This window comes from Danio rerio, chromosome 3 (genome assembly GCF_049306965.1).
Source record: "Danio rerio strain Tuebingen ecotype United States chromosome 3, GRCz12tu, whole genome shotgun sequence".
Taxonomy (NCBI): Eukaryota; Metazoa; Chordata; class Actinopteri; order Cypriniformes; family Danionidae; genus Danio; species Danio rerio.
The window spans coordinates 52,322,470-52,346,602 of record NC_133178.1 but is presented as its reverse complement, the minus strand read 5'-3'; positions in this window follow the sequence as shown (position 1 = coordinate 52,346,602).

The window sequence follows — 24,133 nt, the reverse complement described above, 5'->3', positions numbered from 1 at the left end:
GCTTATCTCAGCCAGCAGAGAGGTCAAATCACAGTAATGCAAACTCAGTCAGAGACATAGATTTTCACTTGCAACTTGCTTTAACATGTTTAACAGTGCATGAAATGTTGTCTAAAACAAAAAAGAATGATGCATTTTATGGCTGGATCTGGTTTTATTACATTCTGAATTGGACGTTGAAAATGAGCTTATCTCAGCCAGCAGAGAGGTCAAATCACAGTAATGCAAACTCAGTCAGAGACATAGATTTTCACTTGCAACTTGCTTTAACATGTTTAACAGTGCATGAAATGTTGTCTAAAACAAAAAAGAATGATGCATTTTATGGCTGGATCTGGTTTTATTACATTCTGAATTGGACGTTGAAAATGAGCTTATCTCAGCCAGCAGAGATGTCAAATCACAGTAATGCAAACTCAGTCAGAGACATAGATTTTCACTTGCAACTTGCTTTAACATGTTTAACAGTGCATGAAATGTTGTCTAAAACAAAAAAGAATGATGCATTTTATGGCTGGATCTGGTTTTATTACATTCTGAATTGGACGTTGAAAATGAGCTTATCTCAGCCAGCAGAGAGGTCAAATCACAGTAATGCAAACYCAGTCAGAGACATAGATTTTCACTTGCAACTTGCTTTAACATGTTTAACAGTGCATGAAATGTTGTCTAAAACAAAAAAGAATGATGCATTTTATGGCTGGATCTGGTTTTATTACATTCTGAATTGGACGTTGAAAATGAGCTTATCTCAGCCAGCAGAGATGTCAAATCACAGTAATGCAAACTCAGTCAGAGACATAGATTTTCACTTGCAACTTGCTTTAACATGTTTAACAGTGCATGAAATGTTGTCTAAAACAAAAAAGAATGATGCATTTTATAGCTGGATCTGGTTTTATTACATTCTGAATTGGACGTTGAAAATGAGCTTATCTCAGCCAGCAGAGAGGTCAAATCACAGTAATGCAAACTCAGTCAGAGACATAGATTTTCACTTGCAACTTGCTTTAACATGTTTAACAGTGCATGAAATGTTGTCTAAAACAAAAAAGAATGATGCATTTTATGGCTGGATCTGGTTTTATTACATTCTGAATTGGACGTTGAAAATGAGCTTATCTCAGCCAGCAGAGATGTCAAATCACAGTAATGCAAACTCAGTCAGAGACATAGATTTTCACTTGCAACTTGCTTTAACATGTTTAACAGTGCATGAAATGTTGTCTAAAACAAAAAAGAATGATGCATTTTATGGCTGGATCTGGTTTTATTACATTCTGAATTGGACGTTGAAAATGAGCTTATCTCAGCCAGCAGAGATGTCAAATCACAGTAATGCAAACTCAGTCAGAGACATAGATTTTCACTTGCAACTTGCTTAACATGTTTAACAGTGCATGAAATGTTGTCTAAAACAAAAAAGAATGATGCATTTTATGGCTGGATCTGGTTTTATTACATTCTGAATTGGACGTTGAAAATGAGCTTATCTCAGCCAGCAGAGAGGTCAAATCACAGTAATGCAAACTCAGTCAGAGACATAGATTTTCAYTTGCAACTTGCTTTAACATGTTTAACAGTGCATGAAATGTTGTCTAAAACAAAAAAGAATGATGCATTTTATAGCTGGATCTGGTTTTATTACATTCTGAATTGGACGTTGAAAATGAGCTTATCTCAGCCAGCAGAGAGGTCAAATCACAGTAATGCAAACTCAGTCAGAGACATAGAATTTCACTTGCAACTTGCTTTAACATGTTTAACAGTGCATGAAATGTTGTCTAAAACAAAAAAGAATGATGCATTTTATGKCTGGATCTGGTTTTATTACATTCTGAATTGGACGTTGAAAATGAGCTTATCTCAGCCAGCAGAGAGGTCAAATCACAGTAATGCAAACTCAGTCAGAGACATAGMTTTTCACTTGCAACTTGCTTTAACATGTTTAACAGTGCATGAAATGTTGTCTAAAACAAAAAAGAATGATGCATTTTATGGCTGGATCTGGTTTTATTACATTCTGAATTGGACGTTGAAAATGAGCTTATCTCAGCCAGCAGAGAKGTCAAATCACAGTAATGCAAACTCARTCAGAGACATAGATTTTCACTTGCAACTTGCTTTAACATGTTTAACAGTGCATGAAATGTTGTCTAAAACAAAAAAGAATGATGCATTTTATRGCTGGATCTGGTTTTATTACATTCTGAATTGGACGTTGAAAATGAGCTTATCTCAGCCAGCAGAGAGGTCAAATCACAGTAATGCAAACTCAGTCAGAGACATAGATTTTCACTTGCAACTTGCTTTAACATGTTTAACAGTGCATGAAATGTTGTCTAAAACAAAAAAGAATGATGCATTTTATGGCTGGATCTGKTTTTATCACTTTCTGAATTGGACGTTGAAAATGAGCTTATCTCAGCCAGCAGAGAGGTCAAATCACAGTAATGCAAACTCAGTCAGAGACATAGATTTTCACTTGCAACTTGCTTTAACATGTTTAACAGTGCATGAAATGTTGTCTAAAACAAAAAAGAATGATGCATTTTATAGCTGGATCTGGTTTTATTACATTCTGAATTGGACGTTGAAAATGAGCTTATCTCAGCCAGCAGAGAGGTCAAATCACAGTAATGCAAACTCAGTCAGAGACATAGATTTTCACTTGCAACTTGCTTTAACATGTTTAACAGTGCATGAAATGTTGTCTAAAACAAAAAAGAATGATGCATTTTATAGGCTGSATCTGGTTTTATTACATTCTGAATTGGACGTTGAAAATGAGCTTATCTCAGCCAGCAGAGAGGTCAAATCACAGTAATGCAAACTCAGTCAGAGACATAGATTTTCACTTGCAACTTGCTTTAACATGTTTAACAGTGCATGAAATGTTGTCTAAAACAAAAAAGAATGATGCATTTTATRGCTGGATCTGGTTTTAATTACATTCTGAATTGGACGTTGAAAATGAGCTTATCTCAGCCAGCAGAGAGGTCAAATCACAGTAATGCAAACTCAGTCAGAGACWTAGATTTTCACTTGCAACTTGCTTTAACATGTTTAACAGTGCATGAAATGTTGTCTAAAACAAAAAAGAATGATGCATTTTATRGCTGSATCTGGTTTTATTACATTCTGAATTGGACGTTGAAAATGAGYTTATCTCAGCCAGCAGAGAGGTCAAATCACAGTAATGCAAACTCAGTCAGAGACATAGATTTTCACTTGCAACTTGCTTTAACATGTTTAACAGTGCATGAAATGTTGTCTAAAACAAAAAAGAATGATGCATTTTATGGCTGGATCTGKTTTTAWYACWTTCTGAATTGGACGTTGAAAATGAGCTTATCTCAGCCAGCAGAGAGGTCAAATCACAGTAATGCAAACTCAGTCAGAGACWTAGATTTTCACTTGCAACTTGCTTTAACATGTTTAACAGTGCATGAAATGTTGTCTAAAACAAAAAAGAATGATGCATTTTATGGCTGGATCTGGTTTTATYACATTCTGAAWTGGACGTTGAAAATGAGCTTATCTCAGCCAGCAGAGAGGTCAAATCACAGTAATGCAAACTCAGTCAGAGACATAGATTTTCACTTGCAACTTGCTTTAACATGTTTAACAGTGCATGAAATGTTGTCTAAAACAAAAAAGAATGATSCATTTTATGGCTGGATCTGTTTTTATCACTTTCTGAATTGGACGTTGAAAATGAGCTTATCTCAGCCAGCAGAGAGGTCAAATCACAGTAATGCAAACTCAGTCAGRGACATAGATTTTCWCTTGCAACTTGCTTTAACATGTTTAACAGTGCATGAAATGTTGTCTAAAACAAAAAAGAATGATGCATTTTATGSCTGGATCTGKTTTTATCACWTTCTGAAWTGGACGTTGAAAATGAGCTTATCTCAGCCAGCAGAGAGGTCAAATCACAGTAATGCAAACTCAGTCAGAGACATAGATTTTCACTTGCAACTTGCTTTWACATGTTTAACAGTGCATGAAATGTTGTCTAAAACAAAAAAGAATGATSCATTTTATGGCTGGATCTGGTTTTATYACATTCTGAATTGGACGTTGAAAATGAGCTTATCTCAGCCAGCAGAGAKGTCAAATCACAGTAATGCAAACTCAGTCAGAGACATAGATTTTCACTTGCAACTTGCTTTAACATGTTTAACAGTGCATGAAATGTTGTCTAAAACAAAAAAGAATGATGCATTTTATAGCTGGATCTGGTTTTATTACATTCTGAATTGGACGTTGAAAATGAGCTTATCTCAGCCAGCAGAGATGTCAAATCACAGTAATGCAAACTCAGTCAGAGACATAGATTTTCATTTGCAACTTGCTTTAACATGTTTAACAGTGCATGAAATGTTGTCTAAAACAAAAAAGAATGATGCATTTTATAGCTGGATCTGGTTTTATTACATTCTGAATTGGACGTTGAAAATGAGCTTATCTCAGCCAGCAGAGAKGTCAAATCACAGTAATGCAAACTCAGTCAGAGACATAGATTTTCACTTGCAACTTGCTTTAACATGTTTAACAGTGCATGAAATGTTGTCTAAAACAAAAAAGAATGATGCATTTTATAGCTGGATCTGGTTTTATTACATTCTGAATTGGACGTTGAAAATGAGCTTATCTCAGCCAGCAGAGAKGTCAAATCACAGTAATGCAAACTCAGTCAGAGACATAGATTTTCAYTTGCAACTTGCTTTAACATGTTTAACAGTGCATGAAATGTTGTCTAAAACAAAAAAGAATGATGCATTTTATRGCTGGATCTGGTTTTATTACATTCTGAATTGGACGTTGAAAATGAGCTTATCTCAGCCAGCAGAGAKGTCAAATCACAGTAATGCAAACTCAGTCAGAGACATAGATTTTCACTTGCAACTTGCTTTAACATGTTTAACAGTGCATGAAATGTTGTCTAAAACAAAAAAGAATGATGCATTTTATAGCTGGATCTGGTTTTATTACATTCTGAATTGGACGTTGAAAATGAGCTTATCTCAGCCAGCAGAGAGGTCAAATCACAGTAATGCAAACTCAGTCAGAGACATAGATTTTCACTTGCAACTTGCTTTAACATGTTTAACAGTGCATGAAATGTTGTCTAAAACAAAAAAGAATGATGYATTTTATGGCTGGATCTGGTTTTATTACATTCTGAATTGGACGTTGAAAATGAGCTTATCTCAGCCAGCAGAGAGGTCAAATCACAGTAATGCAAACTCAGTCAGAGACATAGMTTTTCACTTGCAACTTGCTTTAACATGTTTAACAGTGCATGAAATGTTGTCTAAAACAAAAAAGAATGATGCATTTTATRGCTGGATCTGGTTTTATTACATTCTGAATTGGACGTTGAAAATGAGCTTATCTCAGCCAGCAGAGAKGTCAAATCACAGTAATGCAAACTCAGTCAGAGACATAGATTTTCACTTGCAACTTGCTTTAACATGTTTAACAGTGCATGAAATGTTGTCTAAAACAAAAAAGAATGATGYATTTTATGGCTGGATCTGGTTTTATTACATTCTGAATTGGACGTTGAAAATGAGCTTATCTCAGCCAGCAGAGAGGTCAAATCACAGTAATGCAAACTCAGTCAGAGACATAGATTTTCACTTGCAACTTGCTTTAACATGTTTAACAGTGCATGAAATGTTGTCTAAAACAAAAAAGAATGATGCATTTTATGGCTGGATCTGGTTTTATTACATTCTGAATTGGACGTTGAAAATGAGCTTATCTCAGCCAGCAGASAGGTCAAATCACAGTAATGCAAACTCAGTCAGAGACATAGATTTTCACTTGCAACTTGCTTTAACATGTTTAACAGTGCATGAAATGTTGTCTAAAACAAAAAAGAATGATGCATTTTATGGCTGGATCTGGTTTTATTACATTCTGAATTGGACGTTGAAAATGAGCTTATCTCAGCCAGCAGAGAKGTCAAATCACAGTAATGCAAACTCAGTCAGAGACATAGATTTTCACTTGCAACTTGCTTTAACATGTTTAACAGTGCATGAAATGTTGTCTAAAACAAAAAAGAATGATGCATTTTATGGCTGGATCTGGTTTTATTACATTCTGAATTGGACGTTGAAAATGAGCTTATCTCAGCCAGCAGAGAGGTCAAATCACAGTAATGCAAACTCAGTCAGAGACATAGATTTTCACTTGCAACTTGCTTTAACATGTTTAACAGTGCATGAAATGTTGTCTAAAACAAAAAAGAATGATGCATTTTATRGCTGGATCTGGTTTTATTACATTCTGAATTGGACGTTGAAAATGAGCTTATCTCAGCCAGCAGAGAGGTCAAATCACAGTAATGCAAACTCAGTCAGAGACATAGATTTTCACTTGCAACTTGCTTTAACATGTTTAACAGTGCATGAAATGTTGTCTAAAACAAAAAAGAATGATGCATTTTATGGCTGGATCTGGTTTTATTACATTCTGAATTGGACGTTGAAAATGAGCTTATCTCAGCCAGCAGAGAGGTCAAATCACAGTAATGCAAACTCAGTCAGAGACATAGATTTTCACTTGCAACTTGCTTTAACATGTTTAACAGTGCATGAAATGTTGTCTAAAACAAAAAAGAATGMTGCATTTTATAGCTGGATCTGGTTTTATTACATTCTGAATTGGACGTTGAAAATGAGCTTATCTCAGCCAGCAGAGAGGTCAAATCACAGTAATGCAAACTCAGTCAGAGACATAGATTTTCACTTGCAACTTGCTTTAACATGTTTAACAGTGCATGAAATGTTGTCTAAAACAAAAAAGAATGATGCATTTTATGGCTGGATCTGGTTTTATTACATTCTGAATTGGACGTTGAAAATGAGCTTATCTCAGCCAGCAGAGAGGTCAAATCACAGTAATGCAAACTCARTCAGAGACATAGATTTTCACTTGCAACTTGCTTTAACATGTTTAACAGTGCATGAAATGTTGTCTAAAACAAAAAAGAATGATGCATTTTATAGCTGGATCTGGTTTTATTACATTCTGAATTGGACGTTGAAAATGAGCTTATCTCAGCCAGCAGAGAGGTCAAATCACAGTAATGCAAACTCAGTCAGAGACATAGATTTTCACTTGCAACTTGCTTTAACATGTTTAACAGTGCATGAAATGTTGTCTAAAACAAAAAAGAATGATGCATTTTATGGCTGGATCTGGTTTTATTACATTCTGAATTGGACGTTGAAAATGAGCTTATCTCAGCCAGCAGAGAKGTCAAATCACAGTAATGCAAACTCAGTCAGAGACATAGATTTTCACTTGCAACTTGCTTTAACATGTTTAACAGTGCATGAAATGTTGTCTAAAACAAAAAAGAATGATGCATTTTATAGCTGGATCTGGTTTTATTACATTCTGAATTGGACGTTGAAAATGAGCTTATCTCAGCCAGCAGAGAGGTCAAATCACAGTAATGCAAACTCAGTCAGAGACATAGATTTTCACTTGCAACTTGCTTTAACATGTTTAACAGTGCATGAAATGTTGTCTAAAACAAAAAAGAATGATGCATTTTATAGCTGGATCTGGTTTTATTACATTCTGAATTGGACGTTGAAAATGAGCTTATCTCAGCCAGCAGAGAGGTCAAATCACAGTAATGCAAACTCAGTCAGAGACATAGATTTTCACTTGCAACTTGCTTTAACATGTTTAACAGTGCATGAAATGTTGTCTAAAACAAAAAAGAATGATGCATTTTATGGCTGGATCTGGTTTTATTACATTCTGAATTGGACGTTGAAAATGAGCTTATCTCAGCCAGCAGAGAKGTCAAATCACAGTAATGCAAACTCAGTCAGAGACATAGATTTTCACTTGCAACTTGCTTTAACATGTTTAACAGTGCATGAAATGTTGTCTAAAACAAAAAAGAATGATGCATTTTATGGCTGGATCTGGTTTTATTACATTCTGAATTGGACGTTGAAAATGAGCTTATCTCAGCCAGCAGAGAGGTCAAATCACAGTAATGCAAACTCAGTCAGAGACATAGATTTTCACTTGCAACTTGCTTTAACATGTTTAACAGTGCATGAAATGTTGTCTAAAACAAAAAAGAATGATGCATTTTATAGCTGGATCTGGTTTTATTACATTCTGAATTGGACGTTGAAAATGAGCTTATCTCAGCCAGCAGAGAGGTCAAATCACAGTAATGCAAACTCAGTCAGAGACATAGATTTTCACTTGCAACTTGCTTTAACATGTTTAACAGTGCATGAAATGTTGTCTAAAACAAAAAAGAATGATGCATTTTATAGCTGGATCTGGTTTTATTACATTCTGAATTGGACGTTGAAAATGAGCTTATCTCAGCCAGCAGAGATGTCAAATCACAGTAATGCAAACTCAGTCAGAGACATAGATTTTCACTTGCAACTTGCTTTAACATGTTTAACAGTGCATGAAATGTTGTCTAAAACAAAAAAGAATGATGCATTTTATAGCTGGATCTGGTTTTATTACATTCTGAATTGGACGTTGAAAATGAGCTTATCTCAGCCAGCAGAGAGGTCAAATCACAGTAATGCAAACTCAGTCAGAGACATAGATTTTCACTTGCAACTTGCTTTAACATGTTTAACAGTGCATGAAATGTTGTCTAAAACAAAAAAGAATGATGCATTTWATGGCTGGATCTGGTTTTATTACATTCTGAATTGGACGTTGAAAATGAGCTTATCTCAGCCAGCAGAGATGTCAAATCACAGTAATGCAAACTCAGTCAGAGACATAGATTTTCACTTGCAACTTGCTTTAACATGTTTAACAGTGCATGAAATGTTGTCTAAAACAAAAAAGAATGATGCATTTTATAGCTGGATCTGGTTTTATTACATTCTGAATTGGACGTTGAAAATGAGCTTATCTCAGCCAGCAGAGAGGTCAAATCACAGTAATGCAAACTCAGTCAGAGACATAGATTTTCACTTGCAACTTGCTTTAACATGTTTAACAGTGCATGAAATGTTGTCTAAAACAAAAAAGAATGATGCATTTTATGGCTGGATCTGGTTTTATTACATTCTGAATTGGACGTTGAAAATGAGCTTATCTCAGCCAGCAGAGATGTCAAATCACAGTAATGCAAACTCAGTCAGAGACATAGATTTTCACTTGCAACTTGCTTTAACATGTTTAACAGTGCATGAAATGTTGTCTAAAACAAAAAAGAATGATGCATTTTATAGCTGGATCTGKTTTTATTACATTCTGAATTGGACGTTGAAAATGAGCTTATCTCAGCCAGCAGAGATGTCAAATCACAGTAATGCAAACTCAGTCAGAGACATAGATTTTCATTTGCAACTTGCTTTAACATGTTTAACAGTGCATGAAATGTTGTCTAAAACAAAAAAGAATGATGCATTTTATAGCTGGATCTGGTTTTATTACATTCTGAATTGGACGTTGAAAATGAGCTTATCTCAGCCAGCAGAGAGGTCAAATCACAGTAATGCAAACTCAGTCAGAGACATAGATTTTCATTTGCAACTTGCTTTAACATGTTTAACAGTGCATGAAATGTTGTCTAAAACAAAAAAGAATGATGCATTTTATAGCTGGATCTGGTTTTATTACATTCTGAATTGGACGTTGAAAATGAGCTTATCTCAGCCAGCAGAGAGGTCAAATCACAGTAATGCAAACTCAGTCAGAGACATAGATTTTCACTTGCAACTTGCTTTAACATGTTTAACAGTGCATGAAATGTTGTCTAAAACAAAAAAGAATGATGCATTTTATAGCTGGATCTGGTTTTATTACATTCTGAATTGGACGTTGAAAATGAGCTTATCTCAGCCAGCAGAGAGGTCAAATCACAGTAATGCAAACTCAGTCAGAGACATAGATTTTCACTTGCAACTTGCTTTAACATGTTTAACAGTGCATGAAATGTTGTCTAAAACAAAAAAGAATGATGCATTTTATGGCTGGATCTGGTTTTATTACATTCTGAATTGGACGTTGAAAATGAGCTTATCTCAGCCAGCAGAGATGTCAAATCACAGTAATGCAAACTCAGTCAGAGACATAGATTTTCACTTGCAACTTGCTTTAACATGTTTAACAGTGCATGAAATGTTGTCTAAAACAAAAAAGAATGATGCATTTTATGGCTGGATCTGGTTTTATTACATTCTGAATTGGACGTTGAAAATGAGCTTATCTCAGCCAGCAGAGAGGTCAAATCACAGTAATGCAAACTCAGTCAGAGACATAGATTTTCACTTGCAACTTGCTTTAACATGTTTAACAGTGCATGAAATGTTGTCTAAAACAAAAAAGAATGATGCATTTTATAGCTGGATCTGGTTTTATTACATTCTGAATTGGACGTTGAAAATGAGCTTATCTCAGCCAGCAGAGAGGTCAAATCACAGTAATGCAAACTCAGTCAGAGACATAGATTTTCACTTGCAACTTGCTTTAACATGTTTAACAGTGCATGAAATGTTGTCTAAAACAAAAAAGAATGATGCATTTTATAGCTGGATCTGGTTTTATTACATTCTGAATTGGACGTTGAAAATGAGCTTATCTCAGCCAGCAGAGATGTCAAATCACAGTAATGCAAACTCAGTCAGAGACATAGATTTTCACTTGCAACTTGCTTTAACATGTTTAACAGTGCATGAAATGTTGTCTAAAACAAAAAAGAATGATGCATTTTATAGCTGGATCTGGTTTTATTACATTCTGAATTGGACGTTGAAAATGAGCTTATCTCAGCCAGCAGAGAGGTCAAATCACAGTAATGCAAACTCAGTCAGAGACATAGATTTTCACTTGCAACTTGCTTTAACATGTTTAACAGTGCATGAAATGTTGTCTAAAACAAAAAAGAATGATGCATTTAATGGCTGGATCTGGTTTTATTACATTCTGAATTGGACGTTGAAAATGAGCTTATCTCAGCCAGCAGAGATGTCAAATCACAGTAATGCAAACTCAGTCAGAGACATAGATTTTCACTTGCAACTTGCTTTAACATGTTTAACAGTGCATGAAATGTTGTCTAAAACAAAAAAGAATGATGCATTTTATAGCTGGATCTGGTTTTATTACATTCTGAATTGGACGTTGAAAATGAGCTTATCTCAGCCAGCAGAGAGGTCAAATCACAGTAATGCAAACTCAGTCAGAGACATAGATTTTCACTTGCAACTTGCTTTAACATGTTTAACAGTGCATGAAATGTTGTCTAAAACAAAAAAGAATGATGCATTTTATGGCTGGATCTGGTTTTATTACATTCTGAATTGGACGTTGAAAATGAGCTTATCTCAGCCAGCAGAGATGTCAAATCACAGTAATGCAAACTCAGTCAGAGACATAGATTTTCACTTGCAACTTGCTTTAACATGTTTAACAGTGCATGAAATGTTGTCTAAAACAAAAAAGAATGATGCATTTTATAGCTGGATCTGTTTTTATTACATTCTGAATTGGACGTTGAAAATGAGCTTATCTCAGCCAGCAGAGATGTCAAATCACAGTAATGCAAACTCAGTCAGAGACATAGATTTTCATTTGCAACTTGCTTTAACATGTTTAACAGTGCATGAAATGTTGTCTAAAACAAAAAAGAATGATGCATTTTATAGCTGGATCTGGTTTTATTACATTCTGAATTGGACGTTGAAAATGAGCTTATCTCAGCCAGCAGAGAGGTCAAATCACAGTAATGCAAACTCAGTCAGAGACATAGATTTTCATTTGCAACTTGCTTTAACATGTTTAACAGTGCATGAAATGTTGTCTAAAACAAAAAAGAATGATGCATTTTATAGCTGGATCTGGTTTTATTACATTCTGAATTGGACGTTGAAAATGAGCTTATCTCAGCCAGCAGAGAGGTCAAATCACAGTAATGCAAACTCAGTCAGAGACATAGATTTTCACTTGCAACTTGCTTTAACATGTTTAACAGTGCATGAAATGTTGTCTAAAACAAAAAAGAATGATGCATTTTATGTCTGGATCTGGTTTTATTACATTCTGAATTGGACGTTGAAAATGAGCTTATCTCAGCCAGCAGAGAGGTCAAATCACAGTAAGGCAAACTCAGTCAGAGACATAGATTTTCACTTGCAACTTGCTTTAACATGTTTAACAGTGCATGAAATGTTGTCTAAAACAAAAAAGAATGATGCATTTAATGGCTGGATCTGGTTTTATTACATTCTGAATTGGACGTTGAAAATGAGCTTATCTCAGCCAGCAGAGAGGTCAAATCACAGTAATGCAAACTCAGTCAGAGACATAGATTTTCACTTGCAACTTGCTTTAACATGTTTAACAGTGCATGAAATGTTGTCTAAAACAAAAAAGAATGATGCATTTTATGGCTGGATCTGGTTTTATTACATTCTGAATTGGACGTTGAAAATGAGCTTATCTCAGCCAGCAGAGATGTCAAATCACAGTAATGCAAACTCAGTCAGAGACATAGATTTTCACTTGCAACTTGCTTTAACATGTTTAACAGTGCATGAAATGTTGTCTAAAACAAAAAAGAATGATGCATTTTATAGCTGGATCTGTTTTTATTACATTCTGAATTGGACGTTGAAAATGAGCTTATCTCAGCCAGCAGAGATGTCAAATCACAGTAATGCAAACTCAGTCAGAGACATAGATTTTCATTTGCAACTTGCTTTAACATGTTTAACAGTGCATGAAATGTTGTCTAAAACAAAAAAGAATGATGCATTTTATAGCTGGATCTGGTTTTATTACATTCTGAATTGGACGTTGAAAATGAGCTTATCTCAGCCAGCAGAGAGGTCAAATCACAGTAATGCAAACTCAGTCAGAGACATAGATTTTCATTTGCAACTTGCTTTAACATGTTTAACAGTGCATGAAATGTTGTCTAAAACAAAAAAGAATGATGCATTTTATAGCTGGATCTGGTTTTATTACATTCTGAATTGGACGTTGAAAATGAGCTTATCTCAGCCAGCAGAGAGGTCAAATCACAGTAATGCAAACTCAGTCAGAGACATAGATTTTCACTTGCAACTTGCTTTAACATGTTTAACAGTGCATGAAATGTTGTCTAAAACAAAAAAGAATGATGCATTTTATGTCTGGATCTGGTTTTATTACATTCTGAATTGGACGTTGAAAATGAGCTTATCTCAGCCAGCAGAGAGGTCAAATCACAGTAAGGCAAACTCAGTCAGAGACATAGATTTTCACTTGCAACTTGCTTTAACATGTTTAACAGTGCATGAAATGTTGTCTAAAACAAAAAAGAATGATGCATTTTATGGCTGGATCTGGTTTTATTACATTCTGAATTGGACGTTGAAAATGAGCTTATCTCAGCCAGCAGAGAGGTCAAATCACAGTAATGCAAACTCAGTCAGAGACATAGATTTTCACTTGCAACTTGCTTTAACATGTTTAACAGTGCATGAAATGTTGTCTAAAACAAAAAAGAATGATGCATTTTATAGCTGGATCTGGTTTTATTACATTCTGAATTGGACGTTGAAAATGAGCTTATCTCAGCCAGCAGAGAGGTCAAATCACAGTAATGCAAACTCAGTCAGAGACATAGATTTTCACTTGCAACTTGCTTTAACATGTTTAACAGTGCATGAAATGTTGTCTAAAACAAAAAAGAATGATGCATTTTATGGCTGGATCTGGTTTTATTACATTCTGAATTGGACGTTGAAAATGAGCTTATCTCAGCCAGCAGAGAGGTCAAATCACAGTAATGCAAACTCAGTCAGAGACATAGATTTTCACTTGCAACTTGCTTTAACATGTTTAACAGTGCATGAAATGTTGTCTAAAACAAAAAAGAATGATGCATTTTATAGCTGGATCTGKTTTTATTACATTCTGAATTGGACGTTGAAAATGAGCTTATCTCAGCCAGCAGAGATGTCAAATCACAGTAATGCAAACTCAGTCAGAGACATAGATTTTCATTTGCAACTTGCTTTAACATGTTTAACAGTGCATGAAATGTTGTCTAAAACAAAAAAGAATGATGCATTTTATAGCTGGATCTGGTTTTATTACATTCTGAATTGGACGTTGAAAATGAGCTTATCTCAGCCAGCAGAGAGGTCAAATCACAGTAATGCAAACTCAGTCAGAGACATAGATTTTCATTTGCAACTTGCTTTAACATGTTTAACAGTGCATGAAATGTTGTCTAAAACAAAAAAGAATGATGCATTTTATAGCTGGATCTGGTTTTATTACATTCTGAATTGGACGTTGAAAATGAGCTTATCTCAGCCAGCAGAGAGGTCAAATCACAGTAATGCAAACTCAGTCAGAGACATAGATTTTCACTTGCAACTTGCTTTAACATGTTTAACAGTGCATGAAATGTTGTCTAAAACAAAAAAGAATGATGCATTTTATGTCTGGATCTGGTTTTATTACATTCTGAATTGGACGTTGAAAATGAGCTTATCTCAGCCAGCAGAGAGGTCAAATCACAGTAAGGCAAACTCAGTCAGAGACATAGATTTTCACTTGCAACTTGCTTTAACATGTTTAACAGTGCATGAAATGTTGTCTAAAACAAAAAAGAATGATGCATTTAATGGCTGGATCTGGTTTTATTACATTCTGAATTGGACGTTGAAAATGAGCTTATCTCAGCCAGCAGAGAGGTCAAATCACAGTAATGCAAACTCAGTCAGAGACATAGATTTTCACTTGCAACTTGCTTTAACATGTTTAACAGTGCATGAAATGTTGTCTAAAACAAAAAAGAATGATGCATTTTATGGCTGGATCTGGTTTTATTACATTCTGAATTGGACGTTGAAAATGAGCTTATCTCAGCCAGCAGAGATGTCAAATCACAGTAATGCAAACTCAGTCAGAGACATAGATTTTCACTTGCAACTTGCTTTAACATGTTTAACAGTGCATGAAATGTTGTCTAAAACAAAAAAGAATGATGCATTTTATAGCTGGATCTGTTTTTATTACATTCTGAATTGGACGTTGAAAATGAGCTTATCTCAGCCAGCAGAGATGTCAAATCACAGTAATGCAAACTCAGTCAGAGACATAGATTTTCATTTGCAACTTGCTTTAACATGTTTAACAGTGCATGAAATGTTGTCTAAAACAAAAAAGAATGATGCATTTTATAGCTGGATCTGGTTTTATTACATTCTGAATTGGACGTTGAAAATGAGCTTATCTCAGCCAGCAGAGAGGTCAAATCACAGTAATGCAAACTCAGTCAGAGACATAGATTTTCATTTGCAACTTGCTTTAACATGTTTAACAGTGCATGAAATGTTGTCTAAAACAAAAAAGAATGATGCATTTTATAGCTGGATCTGGTTTTATTACATTCTGAATTGGACGTTGAAAATGAGCTTATCTCAGCCAGCAGAGAGGTCAAATCACAGTAATGCAAACTCAGTCAGAGACATAGATTTTCACTTGCAACTTGCTTTAACATGTTTAACAGTGCATGAAATGTTGTCTAAAACAAAAAAGAATGATGCATTTTATGTCTGGATCTGGTTTTATTACATTCTGAATTGGACGTTGAAAATGAGCTTATCTCAGCCAGCAGAGAGGTCAAATCACAGTAAGGCAAACTCAGTCAGAGACATAGATTTTCACTTGCAACTTGCTTTAACATGTTTAACAGTGCATGAAATGTTGTCTAAAACAAAAAAGAATGATGCATTTTATAGCTGGATCTGGTTTTATTACATTCTGAATTGGACGTTGAAAATGAGCTTATCTCAGCCAGCAGAGAGGTCAAATCACAGTAATGCAAACTCAGTCAGAGACATAGATTTTCACTTGCAACTTGCTTTAACATGTTTAACAGTGCATGAAATGTTGTCTAAAACAAAAAAGAATGATGCATTTTATAGCTGGATCTGGTTTTATTACATTCTGAATTGGACGTTGAAAATGAGCTTATCTCAGCCAGCAGAGAGGTCAAATCACAGTAATGCAAACTCAGTCAGAGACATAGATTTTCACTTGCAACTTGCTTTAACATGTTTAACAGTGCATGAAATGTTGTCTAAAACAAAAAAGAATGATGCATTTTATGGCTGGATCTGGTTTTATTACATTCTGAATTGGACGTTGAAAATGAGCTTATCTCAGCCAGCAGAGAGGTCAAATCACAGTAATGCAAACTCAGTCAGAGACATAGATTTTCACTTGCAACTTGCTTTAACATGTTTAACAGTGCATGAAATGTTGTCTAAAACAAAAAAGAATGATGCATTTTATGGCTGGATCTGGTTTTATTACATTCTGAATTGGACGTTGAAAATGAGCTTATCTCAGCCAGCAGAGAGGTCAAATCACAGTAATGCAAACTCAGTCAGAGACATAGATTTTCACTTGCAACTTGCTTTAACATGTTTAACAGTGCATGAAATGTTGTCTAAAACAAAAAAGAATGATGCATTTTATGGCTGGATCTGGTTTTATCACTTTCTGAATTGGACGTTGAAAATGAGCTTATCTCAGCCAGCAGAGATGTCAAATCACAGTAATGCAAACTCAGTCAGAGACATAGATTTTCATTTGCAACTTGCTTTAACATGTTTAACAGTGCATGAAATGTTGTCTAAAACAAAAAAGAATGATGCATTTTATAGCTGGATCTGGTTTTATTACATTCTGAATTGGACGTTGAAAATGAGCTTATCTCAGCCAGCAGAGAGGTCAAATCACAGTAATGCAAACTCAGTCAGAGACATAGATTTTCACTTGCAACTTGCTTTAACATGTTTAACAGTGCATGAAATGTTGTCTAAAACAAAAAAGAATGATGCATTTTATGGCTGGATCTGGTTTTATTACATTCTGAATTGGACGTTGAAAATGAGCTTATCTCAGCCAGCAGAGATGTCAAATCACAGTAATGCAAACTCAGTCAGAGACATAGATTTTCACTTGCAACTTGCTTTAACATGTTTAACAGTGCATGAAATGTTGTCTAAAACAAAAAAGAATGATGCATTTTATAGCTGGATCTGTTTTTATTACATTCTGAATTGGACGTTGAAAATGAGCTTATCTCAGCCAGCAGAGATGTCAAATCACAGTAATGCAAACTCAGTCAGAGACATAGATTTTCATTTGCAACTTGCTTTAACATGTTTAACAGTGCATGAAATGTTGTCTAAAACAAAAAAGAATGATGCATTTTATAGCTGGATCTGGTTTTATTACATTCTGAATTGGACGTTGAAAATGAGCTTATCTCAGCCAGCAGAGAGGTCAAATCACAGTAATGCAAACTCAGTCAGAGACATAGATTTTCATTTGCAACTTGCTTTAACATGTTTAACAGTGCATGAAATGTTGTCTAAAACAAAAAAGAATGATGCATTTTATGGCTGGATCTGGTTTTATTACATTCTGAATTGGACGTTGAAAATGAGCTTATCTCAGCCAGCAGAGATGTCAAATCACAGTAATGCAAACTCAGTCAGAGACATAGATTTTCACTTGCAACTTGCTTTAACATGTTTAACAGTGCATGAAATGTTGTCTAAAACAAAAAAGAATGATGCATTTTATAGCTGGATCTGTTTTTATTACATTCTGAATTGGACGTTGAAAATGAGCTTATCTCAGCCAGCAGAGATGTCAAATCACAGTAATGCAAACTCAGTCAGAGACATAGATTTTCATTTGCAACTTGCTTTAACATGTTTAACAGTGCATGAAATGTTGTCTAAAACAAAAAAGAATGATGCATTTTATAGCTGGATCTGGTTTTATTACATTCTGAATTGGACGTTGAAAATGAGCTTATCTCAGCCAGCAGAGAGGTCAAATCACAGTAATGCAAACTCAGTCAGAGACATAGATTTTCATTTGCAACTTGCTTTAACATGTTTAACAGTGCATGAAATGTTGTCTAAAACAAAAAAGAATGATGCATTTTATAGCTGGATCTGGTTTTATTACATTCTGAATTGGACGTTGAAAATGAGCTTATCTCAGCCAGCAGAGAGGTCAAATCACAGTAATGCAAACTCAGTCAGAGACATAGATTTTCACTTGCAACTTGCTTTAACATGTTTAACAGTGCATGAAATGTTGTCTAAAACAAAAAAGAATGATGCATTTTATGTCTGGATCTGGTTTTATTACATTCTGAATTGGACGTTGAAAATGAGCTTATCTCAGCCAGCAGAGAGGTCAAATCACAGTAAGGCAAACTCAGTCAGAGACATAGATTTTCACTTGCAACTTGCTTTAACATGTTTAACAGTGCATGAAATGTTGTCTAAAACAAAAAAGAATGATGCATTTTATAGCTGGATCTGGTTTTATTACATTCTGAATTGGACGTTGAAAATGAGCTTATCTCAGCCAGCAGAGAGGTCAAATCACAGTAATGCAAACTCAGTCAGAGACATAGATTTTCACTTGCAACTTGCTTTAACATGTTTAACAGTGCATGAAATGTTGTCTAAAACAAAAAAGAATGATGCATTTTATAGCTGGATCTGGTTTTATTACATTCTGAATTGGACGTTGAAAATGAGCTTATCTCAGCCAGCAGAGAGGTCAAATCACAGTAATGCAAACTCAGTCAGAGACATAGATTTTCACTTGCAACTTGCTTTAACATGTTTAACAGTGCATGAAATGTTGTCTAAAACAAAAAAGAATGATGCATTTTATGGCTGGATCTGGTTTTATTACATTCTGAATTGGACGTTGAAAATGAGCTTATCTCAGCCAGCAGAGAGGTCAAATCACAGTAATGCAAACTCAGTCAGAGACATAGATTTTCACTTGCAACTTGCTTTAACATGTTTAACAGTGCATGAAATGTTGTCTAAAACAAAAAAGAATGATGCATTTTATGGCTGGATCTGGTTTTATTACATTCTGAATTGGACGTTGAAAATGAGCTTATCTCAGCCAGCAGAGAGGTCAAATCACAGTAATGCAAACTCAGTCAGAGACATAGATTTTCACTTGCAACTTGCTTTAACATGTTTAACAGTGCATGAAATGTTGTCTAAAACAAAAAAGAATGATGCATTTTATGGCTGGATCTGGTTTTATCACTTTCTGAATTGGACGTTGAAAATGAGCTTATCTCAGCCAGCAGAGATGTCAAATCACAGTAATGCAAACTCAGTCAGAGACATAGATTTTCATTTGCAACTTGCTTTAACATGTTTAACAGTGCATGAAATGTTGTCTAAAACAAAAAAGAATGATGCATTTTATAGCTGGATCTGGTTTTATTACATTCTGAATTGGACGTTGAAAATGAGCTTATCTCAGCCAGCAGAGAGGTCAAATCACAGTAATGCAAACTCAGTCAGAGACATAGATTTTCACTTGCAACTTGCTTTAACATGTTTAACAGTGCATGAAATGTTGTCTAAAACAAAAAAGAATGATGCATTTTATGGCTGGATCTGGTTTTATTACATTCTGAATTGGACGTTGAAAATGAGCTTATCTCAGCCAGCAGAGATGTCAAATCACAGTAATGCAAACTCAGTCAGAGACATAGATTTTCACTTGCAACTTGCTTTAACATGTTTAACAGTGCATGAAATGTTGTCTAAAACAAAAAAGAATGATGCATTTTATAGCTGGATCTGTTTTTATTACATTCTGAATTGGACGTTGAAAATGAGCTTATCTCAGCCAGCAGAGATGTCAAATCACAGTAATGCAAACTCAGTCAGAGACATAGATTTTCATTTGCAACTTGCTTTAACATGTTTAACAGTGCATGAAATGTTGTCTAAAACAAAAAAGAATGATGCATTTTATAGCTGGATCTGGTTTTATTACATTCTGAATTGGACGTTGAAAATGAGCTTATCTCAGCCAGCAGAGAGGTCAAATCACAGTAATGCAAACTCAGTCAGAGACATAGATTTTCATTTGCAACTTGCTTTAACATGTTTAACAGTGCATGAAATGTTGTCTAAAACAAAAAAGAATGATGCATTTTATAGCTGGATCTGGTTTTATTACATTCTGAATTGGACGTTGAAAATGAGCTTATCTCAGCCAGCAGAGAGGTCAAATCACAGTAATGCAAACTCAGTCAGAGACATAGATTTTCACTTGCAACTTGCTTTAACATGTTTAACAGTGCATGAAATGTTGTCTAAAACAAAAAAGAATGATGCATTTTATGTCTGGATCTGGTTTTATTACATTCTGAATTGGACGTTGAAAATGAGCTTATCTCAGCCAGCAGAGAGGTCAAATCACAGTAAGGCAAACTCAGTCAGAGACATAGATTTTCACTTGCAACTTGCTTTAACATGTTTAACAGTGCATGAAATGTTGTCTAAAACAAAAAAGAATGATGCATTTTATAGCTGGATCTGGTTTTATTACATTCTGAATTGGACGTTGAAAATGAGCTTATCTCAGCCAGCAGAGAGGTCAAATCACAGTAATGCAAACTCAGTCAGAGACATAGATTTTCACTTGCAACTTGCTTTAACATGTTTAACAGTGCATGAAATGTTGTCTAAAACAAAAAAGAATGATGCATTTTATAGCTGGATCTGGTTTTATTACATTCTGAATTGGACGTTGAAAATGAGCTTATCTCAGCCAGCAGAGAGGTCAAATCACAGTAATGCAAACTCAGTCAGAGACATAGATTTTCACTTGCAACTTGCTTTAACATGTTTAACAGTGCATGAAATGTTGTCTAAAACAAAAAAGAATGATGCATTTTATGGCTGGATCTGGTTTTATTACATTCTGAATTGGACGTTGAAAATGAGCTTATCTCAGCCAGCAGAGAGGTCAAATCACAGTAATGCAAACTCAGTCAGAGACATAGATTTTCACTTGCAACTTGCTTTAACATGTTTAACAGTGCATGAAATGTTGTCTAAAACAAAAAAGAATGATGCATTTTATGGCTGGATCTGATTTTATTACATTCTGAATTGGACGTTGAAAATGAGCTTATCTCAGCCAGCAGAGATGTCAAATCACAGTAATGCAAACTCAGTCAGAGACATAGATTTTCACTTGCAACTTGCTTTAACATGTTTAACAGTGCATGAAATGTTGTCTAAAACAAAAAAGAATGATGCATTTTATGGCTGGATCTGGTTTTATTACATTCTGAATTGGACGTTGAAAATGAGCTTATCTCAGCCAGCAGAGAGGTCAAATCACAGTAATGCAAACTCAGTCAGAGACATAGATTTTCACTTGCAACTTGCTTTAACATGTTTAACAGTGCATGAAATGTTGTCTAAAACAAAAAAGAATGATGCATTTTATGGCTGGATCTGGTTTTATTACATTCTGAATTGGACGTTGAAAATGAGCTTATCTCAGCCACAGAGATGTCAAATCACAGTAATGCAAACTCAGTCAGAGACATAGATTTTCACTTGCAACTTGCTTTAACATGTTTAACAGTGCATGAAATGTTGTCTAAAACAAAAAAGAATGATGCATTTTATGGCTGGATCTGGTTTTATTACATTCTGAATTGGACGTTGAAAATGAGCTTATCTCAGCCAGCAGAGACGTCAAATCACAGTAATGCAAACTCAGTCAGAGACATAGATTTTCACTTGCAACTTGCTTTAACATGTTTAACAGTGCATGAAATGTTGTCTAAAACAAAAAAGAATGATGCATTTTATGGCTGGATCTGGTTTTATTACATTCTGAATTGGACGTTGAAAATGAGCTTATCTCAGCCAGCAGAGATGTCAAATCACAGTAATGCAAACTCAGTCAGAGACATAGATTTTCACTTGCAACTTGCTTTAACATGTTTAACAGTGCATGAAATGTTGTCTAAAACAAAAAAGAATGATGCATTTTATGGCTGGATCTGGTTTTATTACATTCTGAATTGGACGTTGAAAATGAGCTTATCTCAGCCAGCAGAGAGGTCAAATCACAGTAATGCAAACTCAGTCAGAGACATAGATTTTCACTTGCAACTTGCTTTAACATGTTTAACAGTGCATGAAATGTTGTCTAAAACAAAAAAGAATGATGCATTTTATAGCTGGATCTGGTTTTATTACATTCTGAATTGGACGTTGAAAATGAGCTTATCTCAGCCAGCAGAGAGGTCAAATCACAGTAATGCAAACTCARTCAGAGACATAGATTTTCACTTGCAACTTGCTTTAACATGTTTAACAGTGCATGAAATGTTGTCTAAAACAAAAAAGAATGATGCATTTTATAGCTGGATCTGGTTTTATTACATTCTGAATTGGACGTTGAAAATGAGCTTATCTCAGCCAGCAGAGAGGTCAAATCACAGTAATGCAAACTCAGTCAGAGACATAGATTTTCACTTGCAACTTGCTTTAACATGTTTAACAGTGCATGAAATGTTGTCTAAAACAAAAAAGAATGATGCATTTTATGGCTGGATCTGTTTTTATCACTTTCTGAATTGGACGTTGAAAATGAGCTTATCTCAGCCAGCAGAGAGGTCAAATCACAGTAATGCAAACTCAGTCAGAGACATAGATTTTCACTTGCAACTTGCTTTAACATGTTTAACAGTGCATGAAATGTTGTCTAAAACAAAAAAGAATGATGCATTTTATGGCTGGATCTGGTTTTTTTACATTCTGAATTGGACGTTGAAAATGAGCTTATCTCAGCCAGCAGAGATGTCAAATCACAGTAATGCAAACTCAGTCAGAGACATAGATTTTCACTTGCAACTTGCTTTAACATGTTTAACAGTGCATGAAATGTTGTCTAAAACAAAAAAGAATGATGCATTTTATAGCTGGATCTGGTTTTATTACATTCTGAATTGGACGTTGAAAATGAGCTTATCTCAGCCAGCAGAGAGGTCAAATCACAGTAATGCAAACTCAGTCAGAGACATAGATTTTCACTTGCAACTTGCTTTAACATGTTTAACAGTGCATGAAATGTCTAAAACATAAAAGAATGATGCATTTTATAGCTGCATCTGGTTTTATTACATTCTGAATTGGACGTTGAAAATGAGCTTATCTCAGCCAGCAGAGAGGTCAAATCACAGTAATGCAAACTCAGTCAGAGACATAGATTTTCACTTGCAACTTGCTTTAACATGTTTAACAGTGCATGAAATGTTGTCTAAAACAAAAAAGAATGATGCATTTTATGGCTGGATCTGGTTTTAATACATTCTGAATTGGACGTTGAAAATGAGCTTATCTCAGCCAGCAGAGAGGTCAAATCACAGTAATGCAAACTCAGTCAGAGACATAGATTTTCACTTGCAACTTGCTTAAACATGTTTAACAGTGCATGAAATGTTGTCTAAAACAAAAAAGAATGATGCATTTTATGGCTGGATCTGTTTTTATCACTTTCTGAATTGGACGTTGAAAATGAGCTTATCTCAGCCAGCAGAGAGGTCAAATCACAGTAATGCAAACTCAGTCAGAGACATAGATTTTCACTTGCAACTTGCTTTAACATGTTTAACAGTGCATGAAATGTTGTCTAAAACAAAAAAGAATGATGCATTTTATGGCTGGATCTGTTTTTATCACTTTCTGAATTGGACGTTGAAAATGAGCTTATCTCAGCCAGCAGAGAGGTCAAATCACAGTAATGCAAACTCAGTCAGAGACATAGATTTTCACTTGCAACTTGCTTTAACATGTTTAACAGTGCATGAAATGTTGTCTAAAACAAAAAAGAATGATGCATTTTATGGCTGGATCTGGTTTTATTACATTCTGAATTGGACGTTGAAAATGAGCTTATCTCAGCCAGCAGAGATGTCAAATCACAATAATGCAAACTCAGTCAGAGACATAGATTTTCACTTGCAACTTGCTTTAACATGTTTAACAGTGCATGAAATGTTGTCTAAAACAAAAAAGAATGATGCATTTTATAGCTGCATCTGGTTTTATTACATTCTGAATTGGACGTTGAAAATGAGCTTATCTCAGCCAGCAGAGAGGTCAAATCACAGTAATGCAAACTCAGTCAGAGACATAGATTTTCACTTGCAACTTGCTTTAACATGTTTAACAGTGCATGAAATGTTGTCTAAAACAAAAAAGAATGATGCATTTTATGG